Source organism: Ahaetulla prasina, chromosome 1 (genome assembly GCF_028640845.1).
Source record: "Ahaetulla prasina isolate Xishuangbanna chromosome 1, ASM2864084v1, whole genome shotgun sequence".
Lineage (NCBI taxonomy): Eukaryota > Metazoa > Chordata > Lepidosauria > Squamata > Colubridae > Ahaetulla > Ahaetulla prasina.
Genome location: NC_080539.1, coordinates 274,782,668 through 274,796,470, shown reverse-complemented (window position 1 = coordinate 274,796,470; position 13,803 = coordinate 274,782,668). Strand labels below are relative to the sequence as shown.

General features: G+C 42.7%; 1 protein-coding gene across 11 annotated transcripts in view; it reads right to left on the bottom strand.

Annotated features, from left to right (window-relative positions):
* TEAD1 (TEA domain transcription factor 1) overlaps positions 1–13,803 on the bottom strand; it is a 245,365-nt gene that overhangs the window by 160,648 nt on the left and 70,914 nt on the right. The gene's annotated exons all lie outside the window — the stretch shown is intronic.

Here is a 13,803-nt window from a genome sequence, read left to right as displayed (position 1 = left end):
AACATGCCAGATATCACAGTTGTGGAAAACCAAAACGTACAATTTACTGACATCGTGATACCAGGAAATGCCGGAGTCAAAGAAAAAGAACTGGAAAAATATCACAACCTGGCCATCAAATATCACAACCTGGCCATCAAAACTACACGGCTATGGATGAAACCTGTAACAGTGATACCCATTGTTATCGGGGCACTTGGTACCATGTCTAAGAATTTTATAAGATACATCAGCAAATTGCATCTTCCTGCAGTAACACCATCGGAACTGCAAAAAACTGCGCTACTTGGAACATCGTACATTTTAAGAAGGTATTTGGTTGATACCTAGGCACTGGCAACCATTAGCACCAGTCAATGGTATTTGTGATGCATTTTTGAACGTTCAGTTGACTGAGTTTCATGTTTAATGAATAAAGTTAATAATAATAATAATCAGAAACATCGAACACCTGTGAGGTATCAGAATATTTTTGTTATATCCATTTTGTTCTCTGGTATACAACAAAACAAATAGAGAAGAGAAAGAATGGAAATGGCTTCAATATATTTTTCAATCCTGGCTCTGCAGCACTTGAATGCTTTTGTAATCTGGAATTCTGTCTTTTGTAAGGTCATCTTATATGCAAAGAGACTCTTAAAAAAACATTTAGAGAACTAAGCCAATAAAAAGATTAGCCATTATTATAGTGTAATTACCTAGCAAATTTAATTAGATTTTACTTGGTTAGCTCTGTGTGTGTGTATATGTGTGTGTGTGTGTGAGAAAAGGAGAGAGAGAGAGAAAGAGAGAGAGAAAAAGAGAGATTTCCATTGATCAGGAAATAACATAATCTTCATTAGTTGCAAAGGTACAGTCCACTAATGATGTGCTCCTAGGAGATGAGAGGGTGAATTCATGCTTTCAGCAGTAAAAAGATTGCCTCCAAAAATCCACTGCTATTAAATTCTATGCCTCTTGTTCTCTTTTACTTTACCCTGCATTTTCTTCTGCGAGAACTCATCAGAACAAAGTGACAAAGGCACAAATACATCATGTGTAGTACTAGCAAAATCTCCCACAATCTTGTACCCTCAGCATGTAGATATTCAAACCATGGATAATCACAGAGAAAATTCTAGTATTACACCTCCATTAGGAACATTGATTTACTCCAGCAACAGCCTAACAGAGAAACCATCTCGTGCTATGATTTGTAAGTGCCGTTTTTAAGAATCAACCTTTCTACGCACAACAGTGATATTCATCAAAACCAATATCATAGTTTATAGCCTACATTTCCCTTGCAGTTATCACTTGTCAATGAAGCACTCTTTGTCACCAACTCAGATTTATGTAGGCAGTCTTGTTTCATCTCCTCATTGCTTATGCAGTTTAGCTCTGTTTTTAAGATATCGGCTTACTATAAAAATAACTCTGTTGGCATTCGGTAGGATTGTGAAACCTTGGCGACTCAGAGAAAAGAGACAACACAAAGGCGTTGCAATAAATAAATCAAGCAGCAAAGAAAAGGACCAAGGGATTGCAAAGATCAGTTGAAGACTAAGAACCAAAGGGTTCTTGATTACATTTCTACCCATCTAATTCTATTTATCTCAGATGTTGCTTTTTCCAAATACTAGCCCCCAACATGGCTGTGATACAAATGCAACTCCTGCAACCAAGTGTGTAGGTCATTCTACAGCACTCAAGCACGTAACAACCATGTTGGATGAGGCAAGTGATGTTTCTTTGGACATTATGAATGAGAGAGGAAAAGGCTTGAACATATTCATCAGTAATCCAATAGTATATGCAGCTCCTTCCAAATATTAAAAGTATCTCTTCCTTAAACAGGTTCTAAGCCAGTTGGAGTAATATGTGTAAATCTGTTCTGCTCCAAGACTTCATCCTCACCGCCTCTAAATGTAGCACAGTAACCTTTTTACATTCCGTGTTCTCATGATGTTGCCTTCCTTTCATCTCCAGAACACAGCTGAGACTGCTTGAAAACTGACACAACTTTTTAGTCGTCTTCTCCCTCTTTTCTCAATATAATTTTTGCTATGAAGACGTATTTCAACAAGAATGTGGCTGATGATATGGACAAGGATTGGGATCTACCCTAATGGCCGCCTAATGCTGCTGCGGGTATGCCTCCTCTACTCCAGTTGCTGGGCATTGCCCTCAATGGCAATTTTGGTTTGGGTTGCAAAACAGACTGGAAAGCTGGCTTCCAGAGTGTAATATCTGACCAGAAATTTCTGCATTGCTTGCCATGTCTTATGTGGGTTCTTTATAAGCAAACATTTACACTTTTTCAAGAGAGATAAACTAGAAAAAAGTTTAATGCAATTGGTTTACCAGTTATTTTTTTCCATCCAAACAGGACACTAAATGGGAGAGGAAATGTAGCTGGGGAATCCACTAATTACTTTCCTCAATAGTCTCGCATTAAATCAAGATGGTCAGCATCACTTGTCAGCATGAGAAGCAATCCACCATATTTGGCATAACACTTTTCTGCCAGCTCACAGATTGGAAGAAAATATGGCTGACTGGATGTGCCCTCTGACAGGAGTGTTTGCATCACACAGGCTTAGCTACCATTAGAAAAGGGAAGAAATTAAAATTAACAAGCAACTGATTGAACAACTTATAAATTGTTCACAAGAAGACAGACACAACTTCACAGGGACCTGCAGCTTCTGAAGAATAAGGGGAAAAATAGGCATTCTAAGAAAATGTGAATTTCCTTCAGAGTAACCAAATAATCAGGAATGGAAGGGGAATTCCATTTTTGCACAATCCAGAATACAGTATTGCAATAATACTACTATATAGTTCATAAGATAGTTAACCCTTGAATTCTACCCTTCTCAAAATAAAGCATCTGACTCAACTCAAAAATTATACATTTTCTAGTGCATTTTTTGAAAAAAAAATTCAAAATGTGTTTTTTTGAAAGAAAGTGTCCATCTAACTGCAATTTTTATACATTTTTTAAAAAATAGTTGCACGTATCATTGAGATGAAATAGTAGAACACACCTATAAATGATCAGATGAGAAAGTGGAACTCTGTGCATGCAACTTGACCAGACAAAGGAGCTGCTGATCCAGTGACAGTGAAATTAATGCTAAATATAGCTCTATTAATATGGGCTTGAAGTAATACATTCTGAAAAGGATACATTCTATTTTCAGCGATTCTATAAATAGATATGAAGTCTTTGGGAAGGGGACTTTTGTTTCAAGCGAATTTCTGATCAAGAGCTATGGTTGGTAATTATCTAATAGAAATTAAGTTTACAAATCTGGGAAAGCTAAACTTGAGAGAAAGTGACTGAAGTAGAGAAAGTGTTACTGGAAAACTAGGAATGCATGTTTGATTTAGGAAAGGTTGTTGATTTTGAATGAGGGTTAGAAAAAAAGAGAAAAGTGGGCAAGAGATAGAACCAAGCTGCAATAAGAATGAGAAAAAAGGCCAAAAGAGCTGGGGTCTATTGTAGCCACTAGCAACCAGAGAGTGGTGCCTTACAAAGTTGGGACAGTCCGGAAATAGCTGCTGATGGCAATCTAATGGTGGCTGATAGCAACTGGTGCTGAACAGAGGACCAATCCACTGAGTCAAAAGCCCAGCAATGCTGGACTATGACAGATCAACTCATGCAGCATGAACACTGGCCAACAGCTGGAGTTGGAGTTGCTGCAGAAGGAAAGCATATTCCCAATGATGAAAGTAAAAAGAGTAGCTTAGAAAGAGTTCTCACAGATCCACAGGCATAGAACAGGAGCCAAAGACTGAGTAGGGGAAGGGCACCCAAGTATGACTCTGTTCAAGACCATTTGTTTGTTAAAAAGAGAACATGAAGTGTGTAAATTGGTCAGACTAACGATGGAATTGGCCAGAGTTGGTGAAGAAATGGGCTGGAGAAAATTGTGTTACAAGCCACCCTTTGGGTGAGAGGCAAAGAATGGCCAATTTTTTTCTTCTTCTTCCTTCTATTTTTTAAAATGTGTATTAATTTTCTGGATCAAAAATAGGAACAAAAACTAGATTTATGGTGGAAATATCAGGATTAGAACGACACACACAACTACCCTTGTACTGATGTTCTTGTGAAACTTTCCACAAGCATTTTAGAGTATCATGGATCTATCACAATGGAGAGAAGTATTATCTGTTTGTTCTCTTAAACTTAGCTGTTTCTTTCTAATTGCATTACTATTAGTAAACATTTCTGATTCCAGTTATAAGGAGAAATACAAGTATTCCTTTTGTGCTTTTATTATTTTATCTAAGGTAGCACGTATTCTATGCAATATATATAATAACAAACATACTTTCTATATGATTGGATATGATATGGAAAGCTCGGTTTAAACAAAAGCTTATTTTACTGAATGTGGGTAAATGTCTATTTTAAGATCAAGAATTGGTCAATTAGTCACTAATTTCTTCCTTATTTACACTTCTTAGTCTCAAAACTGCACAACTGTTACTTTCCACGTTTTATATATTTATAGACTATACCTGTCATAGATATAAACATTCTCTTCTATCCAATGTGTGGGAACAACATTCAAGTATGTGTATATAAAACACTGCACATGTGTATATTCATGTATATTTGTATTTAGCTATGAAAGAACATCCTTGTACAAGATGAATATTATCTATGGTAATTTAAAATGGAACCTCCATCATTGAAAAGCAGAATTCAAGTATGCTGAAGGACTTATATATGGACTTCAAAGCAGCTTATAATAACTCATTATTCTTACAGGACAAATATCTCACTTGGAGCTAAAATGCCTTAGATATTTTAAGTTGTAATATACATGGTTTACCATCTAAATTTTTTATTTGAATACAAAAATGTATCAGTATATATTAAAATATATAGTACATAATAGTCTTTCAAGTTATTATTTGAATGGGAACGTTGTCTTACCTGAACGTCCCTTCTTGGAGAGGGGAAAATGGCCGTCAGGATTGGGTAGAATCTCCTCGTTGCTAATTGGACCGAGTCTTTAATTTGTTGTTTGTGGTCCCCGCCTACTCCTCTTTCTTTCCAGCTTTTTCAGCGAGGATCTAACTGCAGGTCGTCGTGTTGTACTGAAATGAGAGAGAATTAGCGCCCTCCCGCTCCTGAACCCAGATTTGACAGTCGCCTTGGGTGGGGCTGACGGCCGTTTTCCCCTCTCCAAGAAGGGACATTCAGGTAAGACAACGTTCCCTTCTCCCAGTCGGGAAAAACGGCCGTCAGGATTGGGACATACCAAAGCCCTATGTCTTACCGGGAGGGTCGATGGCGGCTTGTCATTGTTGTTGTGAAAAAACCGTCTGTAGGACATGTCTGCCAAACGCCGCGTCAGCCGACGCATAGGAGTCCACCCGGTAGTGTCGAATGAACGAAGAGGGGGTGGACCACGTCGCCGCTCTGCATATCTCCTCGATTGACGCCTGGGCTCCCCAAGCGGCAGAAGATGCTGCGCTCCTGGTAGAGTGTGCCGTAATCTTGCGCGGCACCGGGAGAGACTGACTTTCATAAGCTGTGGCTATTGCTGCCCTGATCCACCTGGCCAAAACCGACTTGGTCACCTTCTGACCCAGAGAAAGTGGTTGGAACGAAACGAAGAGAGCCTCTGTCTTGCGGAAGGTCGATGTTCGATCAATGTAAATTTTCAATGCCCTCCTAACGTCTAGAGTGTGCCACACCTTTTCTAAATGGTGCCTGGGATTTGGGCAGAAATTAGGCAGTACGATTTCTTGTGTTCTATGGAATTGACTGTTAACCTTTGGGAGGAAAGTAGGGTCTAGACGTAGCACCACTCTATCATTGAAGAACGTGCAGAGGTCCTGCCGTATTGATAAAGCCGACAGTTCCGAAATCCTACGGGCCGAGGTGATGGCTATCAGAAAGGACACCTTCAGCGACAGAACATGGAGAGAGGCATCTCTAAGTGGTTCAAACGGTGTCTTGGTCAGGGCATTGAGCACAGCATTTAATCGCCAAGATGGGAAGTGGTGTACCACAGGCGGGTTGACATTGTTAGCCCCCCGGAGGAATTGTTGAATGAGAGGCTCTTTTGAAAGCAATATAAGTGAGCCACACCTCAGGACTGACGAGATTGCCGCAACTTGTCTCGAGTGTATTGGTCGCCAACCCTGAATCGAGCCCTCATTGCAGAAAGGCTAGAATATCTAAGACAGAAGCTGATGAGGCCACTATACCTTGGGGTGCACACCACCCTTCGAATGTGCGCCACATGGCCTCGTAAATCCTTTTGGTCGAGTCTCGGCGAGAGGCTAGCATGGTGGGAATAACCTGATTTGGAACTTTTGCCCTCGTTAGGACGCTCTGCTCAATCTCCACACGGCTAGGCTTAGCCATTGTGGATCGGGATGTCGAACTGGTCCCTGGAAGAGAGACACCTGGTTGTCTGGAATCCTCCAAGGTTCTCGAATTGACAGAGTCATCAGGTCCGCAAACCAGGGTCTCCTGGGCCAGAAGGGAGCGACCAGTATCAATTCTGACTTCTCCAAGAGGAGCTTCCGTATTACTCTGGGGATCAGTGGGATTGGTGGAAAGGCATATAGTAGGCCCCGAGGCCAGTTGCTGCGTAGGGCGTCCACTGATTCCGCTCCCCGAGAAGGGAACCTCGAAAAGAACTGAGGCACCTGATTGTTGGTCTCAGAGGAGAACAAGTCCACCACCGGCAGCCCGAAACGGGATGACAACTCTTGGAAATTCTCTGGGGACAAGGACCATTCCGACTGGTCGATAGTCTGATGGCTGAGGGAGTCCGCTGTGCAATTTTCCGTCCCCGCAATATGTTCTGCTCTTATTGAACTCAGATGGGATTCGGCCCAATGACCTAGTGTAAGTGTTTCCGTCATCAACGAGCGAGAGTGAGTGCCTCCCCATCTGTTTATATGCGCCTTCGCTGTCACGTTGTCCGTGAGGATAAGGACATTCCCGTCCCGGATGAAATCCTTGAAGGCCATGAGAGCCAGACGGATGGCACGTAGCTCCAGAAAGTTGATGCTGTGGCGGATATCTGTTGGGGACCACTTGCCCTGAGCCAGGTGTTGATCGAGGTGGGCTCCCCATCCTGAGAGACTGGCGTCGGTAGTGATGACCACTCTCACTGGTTCCCTGAAGATAGATCCTCTGGCTACCATCTCTGGGTTCCACCAAGCCAAAGAGTTGACCACTTCCCGCGGAAGAGTTACCCGTCGCCTGGAAGGACAGAGTCGGCTCCTCTGGTGTGGCAAGAGAAACCACTGCAGAGGCCGACTGTGGAGGCGAGACCATGGGATAATATCGTATGATGATACCATTTTCCCTAGTAGCTGGGCAAGTTGGTCTAAAGGGACTGACTGTGAAGACATAGAGATGCTAGCTAACTCAGTTAAACTAACCTGACGTTCCGCCGACAGGTAAACCATTGACTTCCGTGAATCTATCTGAGCCCCTAAATGGACGATGGTGGTAGATGGAAAAAGATGACTTTTATCCCAATTAATCGAGAACCCGTGTGACTGTAGTACGTCTAAGGTAAGGGAGATATCCCTGTTAGCCCGTTCCAGAGATGTTGACAGAATGAGAATGTCATCTAGGTAGGCCTGAAGCCTAACGGGTGTCCCCCGAATGTGGGCCATTAGTGCTGCCATTACCTTAGTGAAAACTCTGGGGGCCGAGGACAACCCGAAGGGCAAGGCCCTGTATTGATAGTGAATGCCCTTAAAGCAAAACCGGAGGAATTTACAGTGCTCTCGTCTAATGGGAATATGCAGGTAGGCTTCCGTCAAATCAATGGAAGCCATATAATCCCCTGGCCGTATGCACTCTAAGATGGAATGTAATGAGTGCATTTTGAAACGGCGGTACACAATGTATTTGTTTAGGGCCTTAAGGTCTAGAATGGCTCTCCAGCCCCCCGACGGTTTACTTACTACGAAGAGCCTGGAGTAAAAACCCTGTTTTAGTTGATCCGAGGGAACCAATTGAATAGCCCGGATAGTTAGAAGATGGTTGACCGCAGAGTCCACGAGGGAGACGCTCGAGCTACGGTTGGAAACCGGGCAAGGTAAGAAAACCGTCGAAGGGGTGGAGCTGAACTCTAAGGCCAGACCTAGATGAACGGTATCTAGGACCCACCTGTCTGAAGTGGAAGAACCCCATTGGGAAGAAAAATAAGCCAGCCGGCCTCCAATGGGAAGATTCCCTACGGGATTATTTGAAACGGCTGAACGGTTCGCCCCGACCCCCTCTGAATGGCTTGCGGGCGGTGAATTTTGTCCCTGTTCTAACCTGGTCGGCTCGCTGGGAATTTCCTCTGTAAGGTGAGAATCGCTGTCTTCGAAACCCCGAACCTCCAAATTCCTGGCCACGAAAGGAAGAAGAAGAAGAGGAAGTCGTGGGACGAAAATAGGGCTGTTGACGTAGTTCCCCTCGCCGCGATAAAGATGGCAACACCTTCTTCTTGTCCTTGGTTTCTACTAGAATTGGGTCCAGAGAGGCCCCAAATAAGTGCGAGCCTGCATAAGAGGAGGATGCCAGACGCCACTTATTCCGGGTATCCGAACGCCAATGGCGGAGCCAGAGGAGCCAGCGAGATGTAATCGTAGACCCGATAGATTTCGCTGAAAAGCGGGCAGCATTCAGAGTGGAATCGGCCGAAAATTCTAAGGCTGCGATGACCTTGTTAAGGTCCTGATGAGCTCTCACGTCTGCTGTTGATATGCGGGTCTGAAGCTGCTTGAGCCACATAATAGAAGCTCTGTTGAAAAATGAAGACGCCATGGAGGACTAACGGCCCAGGCCGAGGCTTGATGGGACTTGACGAGGGATTGATCCGCTCTCTTATCCTCCGGGCGCAGGGCCTCATTTTCCGGACCCGTGACATGTGAGGCCGTTGTTAAGGCGACTACTGGAGCATCCACAGTGGGCACCTGTAAGATATTTTCGAGATCCGGAGCGCAATTGTAGAATTTTTTGTCTGTGGCATTAGGGTTAGAACCTGAGCCCGGATGAGACCACTGTCGCTGTACCACGTCCACGAATATTTTGGGTGCCGGGATGGTCTCTGCCACCACTGTGGGTTCCACAAAGAGGCTAGTTGAGGTGCTAGGCAGGGACTGAGGATCTGTCAGAGGGCTTTGAACCGCCCCTAGGCCCGTGGTTGCTAAAGCCTTAAACAGAAGGGACCGAAACAGATGGGGTTTGAAGAGCCCCATGAACGATGGTTGATCTGGCCCTAGCACCTCGTCCTCCGACAATGCCTCTCCGGCGTCTTCCTCCTCTGATAATGAGGCCTGACTGTCCTCCTCGGTGGATTGCTCCCTATGAGGCCTAAACAAGACTGATTCTGAAGTGGAAGTTTCACGTGCTCTTTCACCCTTACGTGGTTTGGGGAGAGAACTGGGAGCAGATTCCCTATGCAGAGACAAGGCCAGCTCCTGGCGTATAGCCTGCTGAATCATCAGCCCAAAGGAATCAGGAAGTTGAAAAACTGGCAGTTGTGGTAATGCGGCCTCTGGTTGTCGCATAGGTGCTCCTGCACCCTGGGTCACATTGCCTGACTGGTTAGGCAAAGGGCCTGGAGTATGTTGAAATTCCGACTCAGAGAGAGTGCGGAACAATGGGGCCACTCCAGCCTGGGCCGAAGGCCAGGGAGATGTCCTGTCTGGAGACCAGGATCCAGACCCATGGGTTGATTGTGTCATGAAACTTGGGCTTGGAGGGGTAGGGAGGACTGCCTTATCCCTCTTTCCTTTTGGTGAAGGGGATCTGTGGGCCCTTTTGGAGGACTTAGTAAACACCCTCTCCAGAGCCTTATGATGCCTCTCCTCTGCCCTAGCCCCCTTCTTGGCCCTGGTTACTTTCCTACCCCTGGGAGGGGAAACCCGAGGGTCAGAAGATGTGCCCTCCCCAGGATCGTCCTGATTAGTAGCTTCTGGGGTTGAAGCAGGCAATTCTGGCTGGGAGTTACTGGCGTCCGCCATCTTGAAATTTTTCCCCCGCCAATTTAGGGCCGCCTTGGCCTACTTACAGTCCGTAGAACCTTGTGGAGGCTGCAGGAGAATCGGCCCACTAAAGTCCAGCTGGAAGGACTGATGAACTGAGTGCAGGAATCCAAGCGGCCAAAAGTAAAATGTCTCTCTCCGTTTTGTTTTGTTTTTTTATATGCCGCACGCCCCAGAGGCCGCCGCTCGATTGCCGGTGAGATAGAGCGAGCCGCTAGCCTGTAGGCATCAAGCGCGGCTATTTTAAAACTCCCTGGGGCGTTGGTGGTAGTGGGAGCAAGGCTAGAAGCTCCGTGAGGCGTTGGTGGCAGTGGGCAAGGCCGTGAACTCACTGAGGCGTTGGTGGCAGTGGGCAGCGAGAGAGAGAGAGGCAGGGAGAGCCGCTAGCCGGGATCGCGACGGGGACGAGCCCGTGAGCCTCCCGATAGCCTCCTCACCTTTCCGGACACAATTGCGGCTCTCGGGGACACGCCCATGAGCGCTTCTCAGCTGTTTGGCTGGCCGGCGAAAAATTAAAAGGAAAAAAAAAAATCGCCGAAGCCGCCCTCAGCGGGCTCGGGAGCCAGTCCCTTCTTCGCTGAGTCTCCCAAAAAAATATTCAAAAAAAAATTCAAAAAAAAAAAAAATAGAAGCAAACAAACAAAAATTAAAAAATTAAAAAATTTCAAACCTGAAAAACCTCAAGCTCCGTTTACTAAGCCTGAGGTAACAAATTACACGTCCGGTCCAAAGCAAACCGAGTCGAAAAAGCTGGAAAGAAAGAGGAGTAGGCGGGGACCACAAACAACAAATTAAAGACTCGGTCCAATTAGCAACGAGGAGATTCTACCCAATCCTGACGGCCGTTTTCTCCGACTGGGAGAAAATATATATTTAGTTTTAATGATTCAGGCATCATAATGATTCAGGCACCTTCTGTAAGGAAGAGTAACTTCTAGAAATAACATCAAATTAAACTGATAGCCATTATGAGTGACAGAGTTAGTCTAAATATGTACATGAATAATCTGCATATTAAAGGCAACCTTGCTTAACACCCAATTTTACAAAACAATCATGCTCAGACAACAATCTTTCAAAACGGAGATTGTTTTTTCATTACAGTGCTTTGTATTATATAGGAACTCTTAATGGAAACATGTGCTGTATTTGACATAGGTGAATTCTGCTGGTAATAGAAACATGATTTTAAAATCTGAAATGTGTTTCTCTTTTCTTGACAGTTTTGAAACCAGCATGGCCCAGTAAATGTTTAATCTCTACATCTTCTTCCAAGAAAGCTGCTTTTATATTTTCATGGAATTTGGGCTTCTACAGTTGGCTCAGCAGGGTTACAACTAACTGATCTGTATCAGGAAGTTTCCCAGGCATGATTTAAGAGATTTTTAAGGGCCTGTAAAATTTTACTGGTCTTCTCTATCCCATACAAGGTAGAGAAGTGTTTTTAAACCGCAAACGTCAGCGTAAATTATTTTTATAATTCAAATGAAACATACACATGCAAACAATCGCTTTAAACTCAATGTAAATCGTTCTAAACTTGATTGTAAAAAATATGATTTTTGTAATACAGTTGTCAAAGTCTAGAATGCTCTATCTGATCCAGTTGTCTCAGCTACAAATTTTCAGTTTTAGTTACAAATTGACTTCCGTGGACCTCACTTCATACTTAAGAGGTCCATAGAGGGGGCGTGCATAAGCGCACTAACGTGCCTTTCATCCCTGTCATTGTATTTCCTGTCTGACAAATTACAATAAATAATAAAATAAAATAACAAATATCGTAAGAAATTTGTATCTTTGAATCTAGGCCTCAATCTAACAAAACCATGAAATCAATCTCTTTTTCAACAGCCTGCCCCTCTTAAATACGCAGAGTTCATCTTAAGCTCACAAGTTCTGCAAATAATTACAGTCAGTCAGTGCTAACAAGGGGGGAAAGGTTATGAAACCTTCATCTCTATTTTCCTACTGGGAATTTGCTCAGTTTCAATTGATTTTCTACTTCATTTGTTCATTTCTCTCCCCCCCCCTTCAAATAGCTATTGGTTGTATAAAAACTAAACTTTTCCAAAAATCCACTTTCCAATAAATTCAGAATTTATCTTCTATTCCTCCAGCTCTAATTCATAGCTTTTCCACTTCTAAAAAAATGCCCACATTTCCATTTGTTCTGTATTGTTACCTTAACACTGGTAACATTGTTACCTGGAAAAGTAGTGTATTTTCACCCAAACAATTATTTTTTTAAATGCAGGCACCAACTTAGATTTTCTGAGGAAAAGACAAGTTTCTTCCATCTAGTACCATTTCAGGTATGCAATCACCTGAAAAATCAGAATTTTATTTTGCTATATCCAAAATAGTGGCTCATCTATAAATGCAGCAAACTGCAAGTGTCATAACTAATGAGGCTTAAATCTATTTTATCTACTTAAATCTATTTTATCTACTTAAAAGGCTTTATATATCGTAAACAGATGATTGTCCCTGGAAACTGACTACAGATTCCATTAAGTATTCATTACAATATACTTGTTTTAAACAAGGACTCTCTCTTAAAACTTGTCAGATGGGTAACGTTATCACTTTGTTGTCATTTTGTGTTATGTGAATCTTAATTAATCCTTCCAGCTATCCATCATGAAATTTTACTCACTTGAATCTGAGCCCGAAAGGAGACTAAATCAGTTATCAGTTAAAGACCTCTTTGGTTACTTAATGAATAATCTACACAGGGAACTAGACATGCTCTGTTGCACAGAGTTGATGGAAATTACAGTTCAAGACATCTGGAGAACACCAGGTGGAAAGGCGGGCCTATAGGCTCCTCCAGGCTATTTAACATCTACATAAAACATTTAAGGAAGGTTATACAAACTTGCCTTTTTACATTATATAGAACATTCACTTGTCCTGTTAATAGAATAGGCATGTAGACTTGATCCAAACTGCATCAGCTAAACTTTTTCTTTAATGGGGAATTTAGCTGAAGTAACTTTGGCACAGGATTTGAGAATTTTTTTGTGGAAGTCATCCCAAGCTTCTGGGTTTTATTATTTAACAGAAACCTTATTTCTACATATCAAAGCAAAACAAAATGGTATTCACTTTTACTGTACAACAGGACAACAGCAGCAACAAAACTAAGGTGGAACCCCCAAAATTTGTTCTGATCTTGGTGCATAAGAACTGGAATTTTGTGGAATTGTAGCTTATCACAGGTCTTGGGAGAAGGTAACACAAATAAAAAACCTTGGGGTATTTCTAAACGTTTTTGATATTTTAGGATGAATTAATAAGGTTCTCTGAAAGCTATTACCAAGTCTCTGTTCTTGCTGTTTAGTGTATAGTTTAAAATTATAATACATTATGTTCCCTCTTGAAGATTTAATATTAAGAACATAAAACATTTTGCCTAATCTATTATGGTAACATGTCTTACAGGCCTGTAGAAAATAGTAGAATAGGAGTGAAGAACACATGGCTCTTCAAGGGCTACTGACTACAGTGCCCATCTGCATCAATGTTGAGGGATCAGGAGATTACTAGTAGTAGTAATAATAAAATGTTCATGCTGCCTCAACATCTGGAGGACCAAATGTGATTCCCATCTTTTTTGGAATTCACCTTTCCTGAATTTGCCTCAAACATGTGGAACTTTCAGCAAGTCCTTTCAATTAGTAAAAATCAAGTGGTTGTATTCAGTTTTAATTTGGATTTTATTATACGACACAAAACTGATGCTTGGAATACCAACTGGAGTCAGAAGACTCACAAGGGATA